At 54.9% G+C, this 20,644-nt stretch overlaps 1 protein-coding gene across 28 annotated transcripts in view; it reads right to left on the bottom strand.

Annotated features, from left to right (window-relative positions):
- Window positions 1–19,810, bottom strand: part of CERS4 (ceramide synthase 4) — a 50,898-nt gene extending 31,088 nt beyond the window's left edge. For 19 of the 28 annotated variants that reach the window (XR_012428319.1, XR_012428321.1, XR_012428318.1 and 16 more), the window contains exon 1: window positions 19,665–19,810. The gene's annotated coding sequence lies outside the window, so the exon portion shown is untranslated. Of the gene's footprint in view, window positions 1–5,181; window positions 5,264–14,375; window positions 14,492–18,271; window positions 18,429–19,192; window positions 19,488–19,664 lie in introns of those variants that run through there. The other 9 variants (XR_012428328.1, XM_045378657.3, XM_045378658.3 and 6 more) reach the window with 6 other exon arrangements.
- Window positions 19,811–20,644: the final 834 nt, after the last annotated feature.

Raw genomic sequence — 20,644 nt, 5'->3', positions numbered from 1 at the left:
TACTAAGTTGCATACTTAAACATGGTTAAAATGGTTAATTTTATATTACGTATATTTTACCTCAATTTAGAAAGTGTATAGACCCTTGGTATTTTCTGGATGATATCAAAAGGTCTAACTTATGGCTGGGCATGGTGGCTCCCACCTGTAATCCCAGCACTTTAGGAGGCTGAAGTGGGCAGATCACTTGAGGCCAGGAGTTTGAGACCAGTCTGGCTAATATGGTGAAAATACATAATTAGCCAGACTTGGTGGCGTGTGCCATCGAGGGGGAGGAGGAGGAAGGGGAGCGGGAGGAGGAGGAAGGGGGGGAGGAGAGGAGGAGGAGGAGGAGGGGGAGGAGGAGGGGGGAGGGGAGGGGGAGGGGAGGAGGGGGAGGAGGAGGGGGAGGAGGAGGGGGGAGGGGAGGGGGAGGGGAGGGGGGGGAGGAGGAGGGGGGAGGGGAGGAGGAGGAGGGGGAGGGGAAGAGTAAGAGGGAAAGGAGGGGGAGGAGGATGGGGGATGAGAAAAGGAAGGAGGAGGAGGGGGAGGAGGGGGAGGAGGGGGAGGAGGGGGAGGAGGGAGGAGGGAGGAGGGGGGAGGGGGGAGGGGGGGAGGGGGGAGGGAGGGGGGAGGAGGGGGGGAGGGGGGAGGAGGGGGGAGGAGGGGGGAGGGGGGGAGGGAGGGGGGAGGAGGGGGAGAGGAGGGGGAGAGGAGGGGGAGAGGAGGGGGAGAGGAGGGGGAGAGGAGGGGGAGAGGAGGGGGAGGAGGGGGGAGGAGAAGGGGGGAGGAGAAGGGGGGAGGAGAAGGGGGGAGGAGAAGGGGGGAGGAGGGGGGGAGGAGGGAGGAGGGGGGGAGGAAGGGGGAGGGGGGAGGAGGGGGGACGGGGGGAGGGGGGGAGGAGGGGGGAGGAGGGGGGAGGAGGGGGGAGGGGGGAGGAGGGGGGAGGAGGGGGGAGGAGGGGGGAGGGGGGGAGGAGGAGGGGGAGGAGGGGGGAGGAGGGGGGAGGAGGGGGGAGGGGGGGAGGGGGGAGGAGGGGGGAGGAGGGGGGAGGAGGGGGGAGGAGGGGGAGGAGAAGGGGGGAGGAGAAGGGGGGAGGAGAAGGGGGGAGGAGAAGGGGGAGGAGAAGGGGGGAGGAGAAGGGGGGAGGAGAAGGGGGGAGGAGAAGGGGGGAGGAGAAGGGGGGAGGAGAAGGGGGGAGGAGAAGGGGGGAGGAGAAGGGGGGAGGAGAAGGGGGAGGAGGGGGGAGGAGGGAGGAGGGGGGGAGGAAGGGGGAGGGGGGAGGAGGGGGGAGGAGGGGGGAGGAGGGGGGAGGAGGGGGGAGGAGGAGGGGGGAGGGGGGGAGGAGGAGGAAGACCCCCAGGTAGCTGGGGTTACAGGTATGCACCACCTCGCCCGGCTACTGTTTTAATTTTTTGTAGAGATGGGGTTTCACCATGTTGCCAGGCTGGTCTCAAACTCTTAGACTCAGGCGATTTGCCTGCCTCAGCCTCCCAAAGTACTGGGGTTACAGGCATGAGCCACCACAGTCTCGCTCTGTCGCCCAGGCTGGAGTGCAGTGACGCAATCTTGACTCATGGCAAGCTTCGCCTCCTAGGTTCACGCTTTCTCCTGTCTCAGCCTCGTGAGTAGCTAGGACTACAGGAGTCGGCCACCATGTCTGGATAATTTTTTGTATTTTTAGTAGAGATGTGATTTCACTGCATTATCCAGGATGGTCTTGATCTCCTGACTGCGTGATCCACCTGCCTTGGCCTCCCGAAGTGCTAGGATTACAGGCGTGAGCCAGCACGCCTGGCCTATAAGGAGTGGGTTTAAGGGTGACTTCTTAAAAATGTTTTTTTTTTCAGATGGAGTTTTGCTCTTGTTGCCCAGGCTAGAGTGCAATGGTGGGATCTCAGCTCATTACAACCTCCGCCTCCTGAGTTCAAGCAATTCTCCTGCCTCAGTCTGCTGAGTAGCTGGGATTACAGGCACCCACCACCATGCCCAGCTAATTTTTTGTATTTTTAGCAGAGATGGGGTTTCGCCATGCTGGCCAGGCTGGTCTCGAACTACTGGCCTCAGGTGATCCACCCGCCTAGGCCTCCCAAAGTGCTGGGATTACAGGTGTGATCCACCGTGACTGGCTGACTTATTAAAATTTTTAAAAATTGTGGTAAAATACTCATAACGTTTACCATTAATTGTGCTTAATTATACAGTTCAGTGGCATTAAATATTTCACATGGTTGTGTAACCATAACCACCATCCATCTCCAGAATTCTTTCAGGTTGCAAAACTGAAACTGGCCGGGCACGGCGGCTCACACCTGTAATCCCAGCACTTTGGGAGGCCAAGGTGGATGGATCATGAGGTCAAGAGATCAAGACCATCCTGGCCAACATGGTGAAACCCCGTCTCTACTAAAAATACAAAAATTGGCTGGGCGTGGTGGCACGCACCTGTAATCCCAGCTACTCTGGAGGCTGAGGCAGGAGAATCGCTTGAACCCGGGAGGCAGAGATTACAGTAAGCTGAGATCATGACACTACACTCCAGCCCAGTAACAGTGAGACTCCATCTCAAAACAACAACAACAACAAAAAACCCTGAAACTCCATGCCCAATAATCAATAATTCGCTGTTCCCTCTCCTCTGGCATCCACCGTTCTACTTTCTCTCTATGAATCTGGTGACGCTAGGGGCCTCATATAAGTGGAATCACACAGTATTTGCCCTTTTGTGACTGGCTTATTTCACTTACCATAATGTCCTCAAGGGTCATCCATATGATATGTTTCACTTTTCCCTTTTAAGGCTGAATCAGGCTGGGTGCAGTGGCTCGCGCCTGTAATCCCAGCACTTTGGGAGGCTGAGGCTGGTGGATCATTTGAAGTCAGGAGTTCGAGACCAGCCTGGGCAACATGGTGAAACCCAGTCTCCACTAAAAATGCAAAACTTAGCTGGGTGGGGTGGCTCATGCCTGTAAGTCCCAGATGCTTGGAAGGCTGAGGCATGAGAATTGCTTGAGCCAAGATCAAGGCGGAGGTTGCAGTGAGCTGAGATCGTGCCACTGCACTCCAGCCTGAATGACAGAGTGAGACTCTGTCTCAAGGAAAAAGAAAAAAAGGCCGAATCATATTCCAGTGTATGTATATATTAAGAGTGACTTTTTAAATAGAAAATTATAGTACAAGGAAATGAAAACGTTTCCATTGAAGGTATGGTTGATACAGGAGACGGGCTCAGAGGGGCATTTTTTGGTAGGGAATGAGCCGCTTACCCCCACCTCACTAAAGAAACCAATTCTCTCTTTTTTTGTTTTTGAGACAGAGTTTCGCTCTTGTTGCCCAGGTTGGAGTGCAATGGCGCAATCTTGGCTCACTGCAACCTCAGCCTCGAGGGTTTAAGTGATTCTCCTGCTTCAGCCTCCTGAGTCGCTGGGATTACAGGCGCCTGCCACCACGCCCAGTTAATTTTGTATTTTTAGTAGAGACGGGGTTTCACCATGTTGGCCAGGCTGGTCTCAAACTCTTGATCTCAGGCAATCCGCCTGCCTCGGCCTCCCGAAGTGCTAGGATTACAGGCACGAGCCACTGCACCCGGTCTGGTTTTGAACTCTGTAGCTCAAACAATCTGCCCACCTCGGCCTTCCAAAGTGCTGGGATTACAGGCATGAGCCACCACACCGGGCCAAGAAACCAATTCTCCATCAAGATCAGCCCCTTTGGTGATGTCCCTGCCCATCTTCCAGGGTGGAGATAATTGTGAAATCTGGGTTGATGGCATCCTTCCTTCCCTCAACCTGCTTTAACATCTGCCCCTCCTTCTCCCACCAGTTGTTGCCCCTGGGCCCCTGTGCTGCTCCCTGGTGACAGCATACATGGAGGCAGATTCACATAGGGCCAAGCAGGTGCAAAGCCAGACTGTTCTGTGGGAGAGCAGGCTTTTGCCCACACCCACACCTGGATTATCCTAAGGCACCAGCGGCCAATAGCGCTGGTACCATCCCAGGCATTATCCATCAGATGCTTACCCAGGAACAAACCCTTACCTCCCTGCATTGGAAATATCAGCCACACCCTGAGGAAGATACTGTTACCTTTTTTTTTTTTTTTTTTTTTTTAAGACAGTCTTGCTCTGTCACCCAGGCTGGAGTGGAGTGCAGTGGTGTGATTTCGGCGCACTGCAACCTCCACCTCCCGGGTTCAAGCGATTCTCCCGCCTTGGCCTCCCAAGTTGCTGGGATTATAAGCATGTGCCACCACACCTGGCTAATTTTTGCATTTTTTCATAGAGACGGGGTTTCACCATGTTGGCCAGGCTGGTCTGGAACTCCTGAACTTAAGTGATCCACCCACCTCGGCCTCCCAAAGTGCTGGGATTATGGGCATGAGTCACCGTGCCCGGTCACCATTCTCATTTCACAGATAAACAAACTGAGTCTTGGAGAGATGCCGGATCACCTACACAGGGTCACATAGCTGACAAATAGCCAGGCAATACTTTGACCCCAGTTCTGTGGCACCGGGCATTCCAGACGGACATGGGCCCAGAGACACTCAGCTCATCAGCAGTAGCCTCAGAATTATTTAAACACGGCTGGGTGCGGTGACTCATGCCTGTAATCCCAGCACTTTGGGAGGCCGAGGTGGGCGGATCACCTGAGGTTAGGAGTTCAAGACCAGCCTGGTCAACATGGTGAAACCCTGTCTTTACTAAAAATACAAGAATTAGCTGGGCATGGTGGCGGGTGCCTGTAATCCCAGCTACTTGAGAAGCCGAGGCAGGAGAATCGCTTGAACCCAGGAGGCGGAGGTTGCAGTGAGCCGAGATCGCTCCATTGCACTCCAGACTGGGGACAAGAGTGAGACTTGTCTCAAAAAAAAAAAAAAAAAGATTACTGGAAAACAGGACTTGCCTTCATGCTTCTATTCATTGTCCACTGCCACCTCTCTGTCCCCACCCAACTACTCCAGTCTTTGGCTTTTGGCCATCAGTCACAGCCTCCCATGGCCAATCCCAAGTGGTCAATTCCTCTAAGCATGAAACTGGGACCCTTGTAGCATCTCCTCCCCTTGTCCGTCCCTCCTTTGCAGAATCATGACCTCCTGCTTCCCCTCCTCTCGGCCATTTTCTCTAATTTGTGCCGGTTTTTCTCCCTAAACTATGCCAGTCCTGGATCCCCTCACACCATCCACTCTCCCCGGGAAATTCACCTGCCTGGAAGCTGCGGTCAGCACGTCCATGCTGTCAGTTTCCAGATTTCCGCTGCTCCCAGGTCGCCATCCTGCCAAAGTCAAACCCGCTTCCCCCAACACCTCCCATCTGCGTGCTGCCCACACACGTCAGGACTGAAGTCATCTCCCACAGAGCCTGCTTTCCTCCTCCCCTGGCTTCTTGGCCAAGATGTCACCCTCCACCCAGTCTTCAGGGACAAAATTCTGAGAGTCATCTCTGACTCCATCTCACACCCTCTTGGCACTCAACTCCTCACTAAGCCCTGGGATTGCATCCGTCTTTCCCATGATGGTCCCTCCTCTGACCAATTTCCACGGCCCCCATTTCTTGATTGAATCATGGTAGCCGCCTCCCCACTCAGCACCCAGAGGTCTTTCTTCTTGCCTGCAAATCAGACCTGCCGTTTCAAATCCTGTAAGTGCTCCCACTGGCCTGGCACTGTGCTCCTCAGCAAATGGACCTTGGCAAATGCCATTTCCCTACCAGTAATGCCCCCCCCCCTTCAGCCTGTCAAATTCTTCCCAGCTCTTCACGACCCTGTTCAACAGACAGTTCCTCTAGGAGGGCCTACCAATTGCCCCTGAGCTGGATCAGGGGACACTCCCCCCTTGGTTCTCCTACCTCATCTTTCTCAGGGGCAACAGTGTGGAGTCTCGCTGTGTCGCCCAGGCTGGAGTGCAGTGACACAATCTCTGCTCACTGCAATCTCCACCTCCCAGGTCAAGCGATTCTCCTGAGTAACTGGGATTACAGGCGCGTGCCACCACGCCCGGCTAATTAGGCTGGTCTCGAACCCTTGACCTTGTGATCTGCCCGCCTCGGCCTCCCAAAGTGCTGGGATTACAGGAGTGAGCCATCATGCCTGGCCTTTTTTTTTGTTTGTTTTGTTTTTTTTAAAGACAGAGTCTTGCTCTGTCGCCTAGGCTGGAGGTGCAGTGGTGTGATGTTAGCTCACTGCACCCTCCACCTCCCAGGTTCAAGCGATTCTCCTGCCTCAGCCTCCCAAGTATCTGGGACTACAGGCATGCACCATGATGCCTGTCTAATTTTTTTTGTATTTTTAGTAGAGACAGGGCTTCACCATCTTGGTCAGGCTGATCTCGAACTCCTGATTTCAAATGATCCACCTGCCTCAACCTTCCAAAATGCTGGGATTACAGGAATAAGCCACTGTGCCCAGCCATGGACAACTGTTTTTTGTGTTTTTGTTTTTGAGACAGGGTCTTGCTTTGTTGCCCAGGCTGAAGTGCAGTGGCATGATCAAAGTTCACTGCAGTTTTGACTTCCCAGGCTCAAGTGATCCTCCCACCTCAACTTTCTGAGTAGCTGGGATTACCACGCCCAGCTTTTTTTTTTTTTTTTTTTTTTTTTTTTAAAGACAGCCTGTTGCCCAGGCTGGAGCACAATGGTGAGATCTTGGTTCACTGCAACCTCCGCCTCCCAGGTTCAAGTGATTCTCCTGCCTCAGCCTCCCGAGTAGATTGGATTACAGGCGTGTGCCACCATGCCCGGCTAATTTTGTATATTTTTAGTAGAGACAGGGTTTCACCATGTTGGTCAGGTTGGTCTCGAACTCCTGAGCTCAAGAGATCCACCCACCTCAGCCTCCCAAAGTGCCAGGATTACAGGCATGAGCCACTGTGCCTGGCCCGGCCAATTTAAAATAATAATTAAAAAAAAAATTATAGAGACGAGGTCTCACTATGTTTCCCAGGCTGGTCTCAAACTCCTGGGTTCAAGTGATCCTGCTGCCTCAGCCTCCCAAAGTGCTAGGATTCCAGGTACATGCCGCCATGCCCAGCTAATTTTTTTTTTTTTTTGGTACAGACAGGGTTTCCCTATGTTTCCCAGGCTGGTCTCAAACACCTGGCCTCAAGTGATCCTCCCACTCCCGGCCTCCCAAAGTGCTAGGACTATAGATGTGAGCCACTGCACCCAGCCAGGGACAACTATCTTTCCCCACATCCTGGTGATGGGGACCTCTCCATTTTCCCAGCACCTGACACACGACGGGTGGCAGGGAACTGTCTACTGACTGCACAAATGAATAAAAGGCTCAACTGAGACCGGGGCACCCAGGATCCCAGAGAACAACTGAGCTCCAGTTTCAGGTTTTTCCACGACCCTCTTGGCCACTTTTCCCCCATCCCTCTTCCACCTGTGCTATGAGGCACTCACTGCTCTCCTTCCAAAGACTCATGCTGGCCAGCCACAGTGGCTCACGTGTGTAATCTCAGCACTTTGGGAGGCTGAGGCAGGTGGATCACCTAAGGTCAGGAGTTTGATACCTGCCTGGCCAACATGGCGAAACCCCGTCTCTACTAAAAATACAAAATTAGCTGGGTGTGGTGGCGCATGCCTGTAATCCCAGCTACTCAGGAGGCTGAAGCAGGAGAATCGTTGAAACTGGGAGGCAGAGGTTGCGGTGAGCCGAGATCGCACCAATGCACTCCAGCATGGGCAATGAGAGCGAAACTCCATCTCCAAAAAAAAAAAAAAAAAAAAAAGTTCATGCTGGCTAGGCACAGTGAGTCACACCTGTAATCCCAGTACTTCTTGGAGGGTGAGGCAAGAGGATCACTTGAGCCCAGCAGTTCCAGACCAGCCTGGGCAAGATAGTGAGACCCCGTCCCTAAAAAACAAACAAACAAGTTAAAAATTAGCTGGGCATGGTACTACACGCCTGCAGTCCCAGCTCCTCAGGAGGACCTCTTTCAGCCCAGGAGGTCAAGGCTGCAGTGAGCTACGATTGCACCGCTGCACTCCAGCCTGAGTGACAGAACAAGACCCTATGTATAAAAATAAAATTTTAGGCCAGGCACAGTGGCTCATGCCTGTAATCCCAGCACTTTGGGAAGCCGAGGCAGGCTGATTACCTGAGGTCAGGAGTTCAAGACCAGCCTGGCCAACATGGTGAAACCCCATCTCTACAAAAAAATACAAAAACTAGCTGGGCATGATGGCAGGTGCCTGTAATCCCAGCTACTCAGGAGGATGAGGCAGGAGAATCGCTTGAACCCGGGAGGCCGAGGTTGCAGTGAGCTGAGATTACACCACTGCACTCCAGCCTGGGGGACAGAGCGAGACTCCATCTCAAAAAAAAAAAAAAAAAAAAGAAAAAAGAAAAAGAAAAAATGTAAATATAAAATAAAATGTTAGGCTGGGTGTGGTGGCTTATGCCTGTAATCCCAGCACTTTGGTAGGTTGAGGAGGGCGGATCACTTGAGGTCATGAGTTTGACCTCAACGTGGTGAAGCCCTGTCTCTACTAATACAAAAAAATTAGTTAGGCATGGTAATCCCAGCTACTCGGGAGGCCAAGGCAGGAGAATCGCTTGATCCTGGGAAGTGGAGGCTGCAGTGAGCCAAGATCGTGCCACTGCACTCCAGCGTGGGTGACAGAGCAAGATTCCGTCTCAAAAAAATAAATAAGAAAAAAAATGTGAAAAGGCTCACATTGTTTGTTTACCGAAATACATTTATTTTCAGAAGACGCTTTCTCTCCCTCCGTCTCCCCCAAAAGAGCAAGCCAGCATTGGCATCATGTACAGAGGCTAGCCATGAAAACAAATACAACAAAACAAAGCAAAGTGCAGTCTTGGCCAGTTCCTGATGCTGGCAAGGCTGCCAGCCCTGGCCTTGGGCACTCCAGATTCTAGGGGATGTTAGCAAGTATCTGTTACCATGCCTTGAAGGACACAGCAGCAGAACCAGGTGCAGTGGCTCACACCTGTAATTCCGATACTTTGGGAGGCTGGGACGGGAGGATTGCTTGAGCCTAGCAGTTCAAGACCAACCTGAGCAACACGGCGAGACCCTGTCTGTTTAAAAAAAACCAAACAAACACAGGCCAAGTGCGGTGGTTCATGCCTGTAATCCCAGCACTTTGGGAGGCTGAGGCGGGCGGATCACGAGGTCAGGAGATCGAGACCATCCTAACAGGGTGAAACTCCATCTCTACTAAAAAAAAAAAAATACACAAAAATTAGCCGGGAGTGGTGGCGGGCGCCTGTAGTCCCAGCTACTCGGGAGGCTGAGGCAGGAGAATGGCGTGAACCTGGGAGGCGGAGCTTGCAGTGAGCTGAGGTTGCACCACTGCTCTCCAGCCCAGGCGACAGAGTGAGACTCCGTCTCAAAAAAAACAAAAACAAAAACAAAAACAGCAGCAGCAGTAACGGAAGCCCTCAGCCTTGATGCCATGGGAAGGTGGCAGAGATTTCAGGAGGGAGCGATTCTAGGAGCTCTCCTGGCAATGTGGGTTGCCCTTGGAGGCTGTCCCGTCCCTGGAGGTCACTCAGAGGCTGGTTGGCCTCTTGCAGGTGACAGTGGCCAGAGTGGGGAAGCTGGGTCAGAACAGGTAGAGAGGCTCAGCCGGACGCGGTGGCTCATGCCTATAATCCCAGCACTTTGGGAGGCTGAGGCAGGCAGATCACCTGAGGCCAGGAGTTCCATATCAGCCTGGCCAACATGGTGAAACCCCAGATCTACTAAAAATACAAAAATTAGTGGGGCATGGTGGTGCATGCCTGTAATCCCAGCTGCTCAGGAGGCTGAGGCAAGAGAATCATTTGAACCCGGGAGGCGGAGGTTGTAGTGAGCCGAGATCGCACCACTGCATTCCAGCCTGGGTAACAGAGCATGACTCTGTCTCCAAAAAAGAAGAGAGAGAGATACGGAGGCTGATGGTGGAGGAGGTGGCAGAGAGAGGAGCCTGGGGGAGGGGTGCTGAGGTCTGGGTAGGGTGTCTTCAAGGGGTGAGTGTGGCAGGTTGGAATGAGTATCTGGGGTAGATCTGGAAACTGCCTGCTTGGGCAGGAATACGGAGACACACAGCCTAGGGGTGGGAGGGGGTGAGGAGAGTCAGGTGGGCAAATTCCAGGCGTGGAATTCTAAGACGGTACCATCTGAGAGGGGGTAAAACAACAGGGTGAGGGCAGCAGCCATGGAGCTCCAGGGTCCCCAGGCATCCACTTAACAAACTTTTTTTTTTTTTTTTTTTTTCCCCCCAGAGACAGGATTCCACTCTGTTGCCCAGGCTGGAGTGCAGTGGCGTGATCATCACTCACTGCAGCCTCGAACTCTTGGGTTCAAATGATTCCCCTGCGTCAGCCTCCCAAGTAGCTGAGACTACAGGCGCCCAGGCCACTACACCCAGCTAATTTTTTTTTTGAGACAGAATTTTGCTCTTGTTGCCCAGGCTGGAGTGCAATGGCAGATCTTGGTTCATTGCAACCTCCGCCTCCCGGGTTCAAGCAATTTTTCTGCCTTAGCCTCCTGAGTAGCTGCAGTTACAGGCATGTGCCACCACACCTGGCTAATTTTTTTGTATTTTTAGTACAGATGGGATTTCACCGTGTTGGTCAGGCTGGTCTCAAACTCCTGACCTCAGGTGATCCACCCGCCTTGGCCTCCCAAAGTGCTGGGATTACAGGCACAAGCCACTGTGCCCAGCCGTCACCCAGCTAATTAAAAAAAAATTTTTTTTTATAGAGATAGGGTCTCACTATGTTGCCCAGCCTGGTCTCGAACTCCTGGACTCAAGCCTTTCTTGAGCCTCAGCCTCTCAAAGTGTTGGGATGACAGATGCAAGCCACTGTGTCCGGCCTCCAGGCATCCATCTGAACCTATATGGGCCTGCAGTCCTGCCCGGATCTCAGAGGAGCTGGGGGCAGTGGGTTGAGATATTAGCAATCTGTGGACCTCAGAGCCTGCTCCTATCCTGCAGGGTGGCTCAGGCAGCTGGAGTCCTCTGTGAAATCAATTCGCCATCTTTTTTTGCGGGAGATGAAGTCTTGCTCTGTCACCCAGGCTGGAGTGTAATGGCACGAACTAGGCTCACTGCAACCTCCACCTCCTGGATTCAAGTGATTCTCCTGCCTCAGCCTCCCAAGTCGCTGGGACCACAGGCACCTGCCACCACGCCCAGCTAATTTTTGTATTTTTAGTAGAGATGGGGTTTTACCATGTTGGCCAGGCTGGTCTCGAACTCCTGGCCTCAAGTGATCCTCCTGCCTCGGTCTCCCAAAGTTCTGGGATTACAGGCATGAGCCACCACACCTGGCCTCAAGTCACTATCTTGATACCCGTCCATCTAGTGAAGAAAGAAGCCACAGAGACCCCCACAGAGCACACGTCTTCCGTCAGCCCTCTGGGTTGGATGGGTTAGCACAGAGAAGGGCCTCCAGTGGGGAGGCAGAGGCTACCTACGGTCCCTTTAAGGGCCAGAGGTGTTTGTGTAACTGGAGGCAAAGCGCTTCCTCTTCAGATGACGGTCCAGGACCACCCCTCCACTGGGATACACACAGATGGAGTCCATCCCACTCTCAGCAGTGGCTCTGAGTACAAGCCTATCCCTTCTCCATCTCAAGATCTCCTGGGAGGCTCCCTGTGGCTCCTGACCTGGCATTTGAGGCCTTTGTGACCTGGTCAAGCCCACCGCCCTGTCCTGGCCTCACTGTTTGCCCTCCCACAGCCACCTTGACTCTGAGGTTCTCAGCCTAGGGTCTCCACGGGCGGATTCCCAGAGTCTGCTTCAGTTTTAGGAATGTCGCTCCGATGCCATTCCCAGATGCCAGGTCTTTGCCTGGGCCGCTCCCTCTAAGTCACTGTTCAGCATTCCGTTATCTGATGCCTGGCATGGTTAAACCTTCAAGGGGGCAGCTTACCTGTGGCTGCCTCCAGGAAGTCTCGAAGACTCCCAGCCTGGGTCAAGAGCCTCTCCTTGGTCATGCGCAGTGGCTCATGCCTGTAATCCCAGTGCTTTGGGAGGCCAAAGCAGGTAGATCACCTGAGGTCAGGAGTTTAAGACCAGCGTGGCCAACATGGCGAAACCTCATCTTTAGTAATAATACAAGAATTAGGTGGGTGTGGTGGCACGTGCCTGTAATCCAGTTACTTGGGAGGCTGAGGGAGTAGAATCACTTGAACCTGGAAGGCAAAGGTTGCGATGAGCCAAGATAGTACCACTGCACACTCCAACCTGGGTGACAGAGTGAGATTCTGTCTCAAAATAAAAATAAAAACAAAAAAGAAAGGCCAAATGCAGATCCCAGCACTTTGGGAGGATGAGGCGGGCAGATGACTTGAGACCAGGAGTTCAAGACCAGTCTGGCCAGCATGGCAACACCCCATCTCTACAAAAGAATACAAAAATTAGCCAGTTGCGGTGGCTCACGCCTGTAATCCCAGCACTCTGGGAGGCCGAGGTGGGCGGATCATGAGGTCAGGAGATCGAGACCATCCTGGCTAACACGGTGAAACCTCGTCTCTACTAAAAATAGAAAAAAATTAGCCAGGCATGGTGGCGGGCACCTGTAGTCCCAGCAGCTCGGGAGGCTGAGGCAGGACAATGGCATGAACCTGGGAGGCAGAGCTTGCAGTGAGTTGAGATCATGCCACTGCACTCCAGCCTGGGCGACAGAGCAAGAGTCTGTCTCGAAAAAGAAAAAAAAAAAAAATACAAAAATTAGCCAGGCGTGGTAGCAGACACCTGTAATCCCAGCTACTCATGAAGCTGACACAGGAGAATCGCTTGAACCCAGGAGGTGGAGATTGCAGCGAACTGAGATTGCGCCACTGTACTCCAGCCTGAGCGACAGAGCGAGACTCTGTCTTGGGGGAAAAAAAAAAAAAAAAAGGCCAGGCCGAGGCGGGCAGATCGCCATGTCAGGAGATCAAGACCATCCTGGTTAACATGCTGAAACCCCATTTCTATTAAAAATACATTAAAAAAAAAAAAAAAAAAAAAAAAAAAAAAAGGCCAGGCGTGGTGGCTCACGCCTGTAATCCCAGCACTCTGGGAAACCGAGGCAGGTGGATCACGAGGTTAGGAGTTCAAGACCATCCTGGCTAACACAGTGAAACCCCGTCTCTACTAAAAAATACAAAAAATTAGCCGGCATGGTGGTGGGCACCTGTAGTTCCAGCTAATCAGGAGGCTGAGGCAGGAGAATGGCGTGAACCCGGGAGGCGGAGCTTGCAGTGAGCCGAGATTGCACCACTGCACTCCAGCCTGGGCGACAGACAGAGCAAGACTCTGTCTCAAAAAAAAAAAAAAAAAAAAAAAAAAAAAGCCTGTCCTTGCCTTCAGTGTCTCTGATTGCTTTCCTTGCACCCTGGTTAATCTGCCTCGTAACTGACAGGGACACGTCTGTCTTCCCGCTGAATGAGGGGTTTCCAGGAGGGCAGTAAACAAGTCCAATTGCTGTCTCAGCCCATCACTCACTCCCACTCAGGCCCCAGCCCTAATGTCACCTTTTCAGAGGGGCCCTGACTACCCAAAATAAAGTAACGTCTCCTTGCTCTTCATCACGTTTCTGTTGCATAGGCTGGATTGTAGTGGTGTGATCTTGGCTCACTCACTACAACCTCTGCCTCCCTGGTTCAAGCAATTCTCCTGCCTCAGCCTCCTGAGTAGCTGGGACTACAGGTGTGCACTGCTGCACCTGGCTAATTTTTGTATTTTTAGCAGACAGGGTTTCGCCATGTTGGCCACGCTGGTCTCGAACTCTTGACCTCAGGCGATCCACCCACCTCGGCCTCCCAAAGTGCTGGGATTACAGGTGTGAGCCACTGCGCCTGGCCCTGTTGCTTGGCTTTTGCTGTTTGTCTTCTAGGCCCCTGATGAGGCTGCCATCCCTGCATCCCTAGGGCTCCCGTCACCTATCTGAGAACGTCCTGGCTCCTCCATCCAGCTCTGGCTGCTTGCCCACTGGCTGCTGCCACTGCTGCCGCTTCCGCTTCCTCCTCCTCCCTCTTCTCCCTCTCCTCCCCACTGCCCTTCATCGCCTCTGCTTCCATACGCTCATCAGTATACTTCCCTGGCTACTTCCCTCTCCCAGTTCAGCTGAGCCCCATTGCGTGGAGGCGAAAGGGAGAAGCATTGGCCACTGAGTGGTCCTCCTCTCCTTCCTCCTGCCAGCTTCCTCAGCCTTCAAGGTTCGAGCACCCCAGCACAGGTGACCACTGCACACACAGGATGACAAAGTAACCATGCAAAAGCAGTAGGGTCCCATAACCTTTCACCCCTTGAGCAAGGACTCTCCAGGGTCTGCTGTGGTTAGACTGGGGATCCCCAAGGACCTTCAGCCTCTTCATCTGCTCCTCTCTCTACTCTGACTTCTTGCTCAGTTTGCTCCAGCCACCCTGGCCTCATTGCCGTTCCTCCAACACACCAGGCATGTTCCAGCCTCAGGGCCTTTGCACCTGCTGGGCCTTCCGCCTGGAGCACTCTTCCTCCAGATGTCGAGCTGCTCCTTCAAGCCTCATCCTTGTCCCCATCACCTTCTCCCTGCAGGGACATCAGCTCTGTAAGGCTTCCTGTGGCTGACTGTCCCCCGTGCCTCCCATTGCAGACACTTCCTAAGTCTGTGCTGAATGAACAAATGAGAGACAGACAGATGGACAGATGGACAGACGGACAGGGGTGGGAGGAAGGCGGGGCCAGGCACAGGGCAGAAGTGGTCCCCCGGGCATGGCTGGTAGGAAATGATCACTCTTCAGACACAGTGTTGTGGGACCCTGGACTAAAATCCGCCTCTAGGAGTCCGGGAGGAGGCAGGAAGGGAAAGCTGAACTGAGTTCCAGGCAGTTCAGTGTGTGTATGTGTGTGCGACAGCATCCTATTAACAAAGATATAGAGTCCAGACTTAGGGAGGGGAAAGTCTCTTTTATGCTACTCTGTTTTTTGTTTGTTTGTTTGTTTTTGAAACAGTGTCTTGCTCTGTCACCCAGGCTGGAGTGCAGTAGTACGATCTTGGCTCACTGTAACCTCAGGCTCCTGGGTTCAAGCAATTCTCCTGTCTCAACCTCCCAAGTAGCTGGGATTACAGGAACATGCCACCACACAGGGCTAATTTTTATATTTTTAGTAGAGATGGGATTTCACTATGTTGACCAGGCTGGTCTCGAACTCCTAACCTCAGGTGATCTGCCCGCCTTGGCCTCTCAAAGTCCTGGGATTACAGGCGTGAGCCACTGCGCCAGGCCTCTCTATGCTACTCTGGTCAGAGCCATGATGGGTCTGAGGGGCCTACTCAAGGATGGCAAAGAAAAGCCTGTGCCTGGCCAGGTGCGGTGGCTCATGCCTATAATCCTAGTGCTTTGGGAGGTTGAGGCTGGAGGCTTGCTTGAGGCCAGGAGTTCAAGACCAGCCCAGGCAACATAGTGAGACCCCCGTTCGTCTGTACAAAAAAATTTTTAACGATTAGCTAGGCATGGTGGTGCATGCCTGTGGTCCCAGCTCTCAGGAGGCTGAGGTAGGAGGATGACTTGAGCTCAGGAGGTCGAGGCTGCAGTGAGTTATGATCATACCACTGCACTCCAGCCTGAGGGACAGAGCAAGACTCTGCCTTTGAAAGAAAGAGGCCAAGTGCAGTGGCTCATGCCTGTAATCCCAGCACTTTGGGAGGCTGAGGCATTTGAGCTCAATAGTGTGAGACCAGCCTGGGGAACTGGCGAAACTCTACAAAATCACTACAAAAATTGCAAAAATTAACCAGGTGTGGTGGCTCATGCCTGTAGTCCTAGGCTGATTGCTTAAACTTGAGAGGTGGAGGTTGCAGTGGGCCAAGATCACACTCCAGCCTGGGCGATAGAGCCAGAACCTGTCTCAAAAAAAAAAAAAAAAAAAAAAAAAAAAACAACAAAGAAAGAAAAGAGCTCGTACTGAAAGGCGTGGGGAAGAAAACAGGGTTGGTAAAGAGCAGTCACAAAAGAGAGTGAGACGGGCTGGGTGCGGTGGCTCACGGCTATAATCCCAGCACTTTGGGAGCCCAAGACAGGTGGATCACCTGAGGTCAGGAGTTCGAGACCAGCCTGGCCAACATGGTGAAACTCTGTCTCTACTAATAATACAAACATTAGCCGGGTATGGTGGCATGCACCTGTAATCCCAGCGACTCAGGAGGCTGAGGCAGGAGAATTGCTTGAACCTGGGAGGTAGAGGTTGAAGTGGGCCAAGATCACACCACTGCACTCCAGCCTGAGTGACAAGAACGAAACTCCATTCCAAAAAAAAAAAGTAAGATGTCTGCTACTGAATTATCAAACAGGGGTTTCAAGATCCTTTCCTCGGCCGGGCGCAGTGGCTCAAGCCTGTAATCCCAGCACTTTGGGAGGCCGAGTCGGGCGGATCACGAGGTCAGGAGATCGAGACCATCCTGGCTAACACGGTGAAACCCCGTCTCTACTAAAAATACAAAAAACTAGCCGGGCGCGGTGGCGGGCACCTGTAGTCCCAGCTACTCGGGAGGCTGAGGCAGGAGAATGGCGTAAACCCGGGGGGCGGAGCTTGCAGTGAGCTGAGATCCGGCCACTGCACTCCAGCCTGGGCGACAGAGCGAGACTCCGTCTCAAAAAAAAAAAAAAAAAAAAAAAAAAAGATCCTTTCCTCCTATGAAAGCTGCAGCTTCCTTGGCTCCCAGCTTGCCACCCACTCCTGGTTTTCCTTCTGCCCTCTTTCTGCTGTCTCCCAAGCTCCCAGCTTGCTTCAAAGCCCATCCTACGCCGTACCACCTGGGTGTCTAGTGGCATTGCAATTTCCAGATGCTGAGAACAAATTGCTGATTTGTACCTAAAGCTGCTCTGCCATGAGCAGCTGCTTCCTTCCCCGGGCCTCTCCATACCTCTCCAAGATCCAGCCAAGTCTCACCCGTCAATGCCTTTACTTGGTCTGGCCCCATCATTTCTCCCCTATCCTGGTGCAGTCCCTTCCATCCTGGTCTCCAGGCTCCTGCCTTCGACCCCTGCAGTCTGTTCCCTGAGCTCTAAATAATGCCAAATACTTATTCAAGGTTGGCAGGCTAGCTCTGCCCTTCCTCATCTCCCCTCTTCTGGATCTTACAGCCCTGGCTTTGTGGTTCTTTCATCCAAGCACCCTGGCAATTTCTCTCCTCTGCAGTTTGCTCACTGGGCTCTTGGCCTGGTTAACTCCTCCTCACCCTTAGTGACCCAGCCAACTATCATCTCCTCCAGGAGGCCTTCCCTGACTCCTCCTTAGGCTGAGTCAGGTGACTTCTCTGGACTCCCCCTGGCCCCAGGCATGACTTTTTTTTTTTTTTTTTTTTTTGGAGAGTCTCACTTTGTCACTCAGGCTGGAGTGCAATGGCGCGATCTCAGCTCACTGCAAACTCCGCCTCCCAGGTTCAACAGATTCTCGGCTTCCCAAATTGCTGGGATTACAGGCGTGAGCCACTGCACCTGGCCTCTCTGTGATATTTTAATAGCCTCCAGCTCTGTGATATTCTCGTGCTATTTTAATAGCCTGTTTAGCAAGTATTCACCACCAGCCAGGCACTGTGTTCAGCTCTTTACCTATAGGTCATGACCGCTATTATCCCATTTTACAGGTGGAGAAACTGAAGCACGAGGTGGTGAACTCAGTAACCCAGAGGCCCTCAACTCAAAGTGGCAGGATAGGGCTTGTGGGAGGGTGGGGGTGGGGGTGGGGGGGTGGGGGTGGGGGGGGTGGGGGTGGGGGTGGGGGGGGTGGGGGTGGGGGTGGGAGGGTGGGGGGGTGGGGGGGTGGGAGGGTGGGGGGGTGGGGGTCGGGCTTAAGCCCAGCTGATGGGAGAGGGAGCAGCTTGTGGTGCTCAGAGAAAGGGGCAGGGCAGCGAGCTCCCAAGGCACCTGCCTTTCTATGCCATCCTATGGGTGGGAGGGGGGGACCTGGGCCCACTTCTCCTGCCAACTACAGGCATCCCAGTGGCTCCTGAGCCAAGACATTCTGTGCCAGGCACTGGTCCAACCGCTTTATTCAACCTGCAGACAGCCCTGGGTCGGTAGGTGGACACTGTTGTGAATTTCTCAGAGAAGAAAATGGAAGTCCACCCATCCCGAAACTCTCACCGGGCATTAGAGCCCTCCACGGTTCCTTAGGGGTGTGGCTGCCACCAAGATCTGCCTAACCTCGGCTTTCATTGATCCATGAACACTCCCAGGCTCACATACTACTGACCCATTTTACAGATGGGTAAACTGAAGCTCAGCAACCTTTCCCTGGGGGCCCTACAGCCAGTTCAATGACCAAGGCCGCCCCCCACGCCCCACGCACCGCCCAGGCTCAAAGTACCTCTGCTGGCAGTGGGTGAGCTGGAAAAGCAGGTAATGGAGGTCCTCACTGCCTCTTCCTCCACGCCTGGCTGGGCCTGCTGGGGCCCAGGTGCACTGAATGAGGCTTCTAGTCAGCCCTGCAGCTCCACTTCTGTGTTTATTCACAGCAGCTGCTCCTGGAAGGCAGCTTCCCCCCCCCCCACCCCCATTTGAGGCTGGGGAGGCCGAGGGCTTCAAAGGCAGTTCCACAGTCCAGGAACCCTATCCCCATGGAACAGACCCAGGTCGCCCCAGTGGGGTCACTCTGGCCTCTGCGCTCAGATGCCCGAGATCTTGTCTGAGCTCAGACTGGAGTCGACGGGTGATTCCCCCATCTCATAGGTTTTACAAACCACAACAGCCTCTCCCTGCCCGCCTCCCTGTGTCCCCCAGAGCGGCTTCTCCCCAAGTCTCCCATCCCAGCAATGAAAGCCTCTTCTATATACTCCTAAGTACCCAGGAGAAACATCGGTTCCCCACGCCTCACTTGCAAACAGACAGAATTAGACGATGCTCCTCTGCCAAAGCGAATTCTCAGTTCACCCACTTCCTATCACACCTTCCAGCCGGGTCAGGCCAGCAGCCCCCTTCCAATTATCCCCATCACAGCGGCCACGGGATATTCTTAACACACAATCCGATCACGCCATGCACCTGCTGTTTCAAGCCTCCCTGGTCCCCACCGCCCTGAGAACGGGTTCCACACGCTCCTCGCCGCTTCCCAGACCCCAGCAAACCACTCTTCACCTCCGACCCTCCCTTCTCCGCGTTTCAGCCACGCTGGCCTCTTTTCTGCTCGGCACACACTCCCGGCTGGGCCCTGCCCCACAATCTTGCTGTTTCCTGGGCCTAAAAAGCCCTCGCTGCCTGGTCCAACCAGGCCAAATGACATTATCCCCACCTGGGCACCTCCACCTCACCCCGGCCGCCTGATGCGTTAGCTCAGGATTGGAATGACGTGTTTAAGCCGTTCTCAGAAGCTGTCTACGCGGCCGGGCTGCGGGTTCCAAGGCCAGGGTCCCAGCTGCGTCCCCAGCCCTGGCACGTCGGGGGCACGGGGCGCTCCCCCGGCTCACACATCCGAATTCCCCCGCGTCACGAGGCCAGGATCGCCCCTACTCGCTCCCGCCCGTTTCGCAGCCGCGTCCTCGGACACCCGCGGCGCCCTGGCCCTCGTGGGGCAACGCGGACCGCTCGGGGAGACGGCCCAGATGGGGAGCCCCGAGGGGGACAGTCCCCGGCGGGGTGATGGGGGCTGGAGCCCAGTTGCGAGTGGGGGCCGCCTGTGACCGCCATGGCTGCGGAGGCGAGGCCGGGGCCAGCCGTGAAGGTGGCGTTCGGGGCGGTGTTCGCGGCGCGGGGCGCTCGCTTACCTGGGGGCGCAGGCGGCAGGACGCACCGAGAGCCTGCGGCGGGGCTGGGGACGGCACGCCTGGCGGGGTACCCTGAGCAACTGCAGGCACGCAAAGCCCGCTCCAGGCAACCGGACTCTGCTCCCGGCCGGGCCTCGGCCCCCAGCAGGGGAAAAAAGGCTTGAGTGGGGGGAGGCCGGGGCGGGGCCGCGGGGGCGGGGCGCGCGCCCCAGAACGGTGGGGCCTGGCGCTGGGCTGGGGCCCTGGAGAGGCGGGGCCTGGCGCGGGGCGGGGAACTTGGAGGGGCAGGGCCTTGAGCGGGCGCGAGGTCCCCCAGGCGCTTGTCCCCTTCGGCGCAACTAGGCCTCTCCCTAGCCCCTGACCCCGCCCCCATTCCCGCCCCCGCCCCCGTTCCCGCTCCGCCCATCTCTGCCCCGCGGCGCGCCTGGCCCGGGTCCAGCCTCGCGTCTCAAGCCTGCGCCTTATCTCTCCCCTTTGAACCCAGCATTGTCCGCTGCGCGCACCGTCCGCCCTGGCTTCACCCTTGTTCGCTGTCTCCCCGGTCCCCTCCCGGGTCCCCTCTTCTGCCGGAGATGCTCTGGCTCCGCTCATCTGTCCACACCTCCACACTGCCGGGGCGCCCTGAGCCTCTGGGGCGCGCAGTTGGGTGGTGCACGGGGGCGGCCCAGACTTCTCCAGGCCTCATCGGCTACCCTGGGTACCCCGACTCTGGGGCCCTGTTGGAGGGCCAGTCCAGGGGTTCGCCCGAGGCGCGCGCGGGGGCCAACCGAGGCAGTGAGGGCATCTGGGCAAAGGCTGCGGTTTGGTGGGTGCAGGGGTCAGGCGGCAGAGCTGGGGAGATAAGATGGGAGACAGGCCGGGTGGGTGGTGGCACAGCCCTGGTTTTGGCTGAGGGCAGCAGCAGTGGGGGCTGGGTCTCCCGCTTGCCTGATAGAACCGAAAATGACCGGGTCTCAGCAGCGCAGGGATCCTGGGCGATC

The sequence above is a fragment of the Macaca fascicularis genome, chromosome 19, assembly GCF_037993035.2.
Source record: "Macaca fascicularis isolate 582-1 chromosome 19, T2T-MFA8v1.1".
NCBI classification, from domain to species: domain Eukaryota; kingdom Metazoa; phylum Chordata; class Mammalia; order Primates; family Cercopithecidae; genus Macaca; species Macaca fascicularis.
This window is presented reverse-complemented; position numbering and strand designations above follow the sequence as displayed.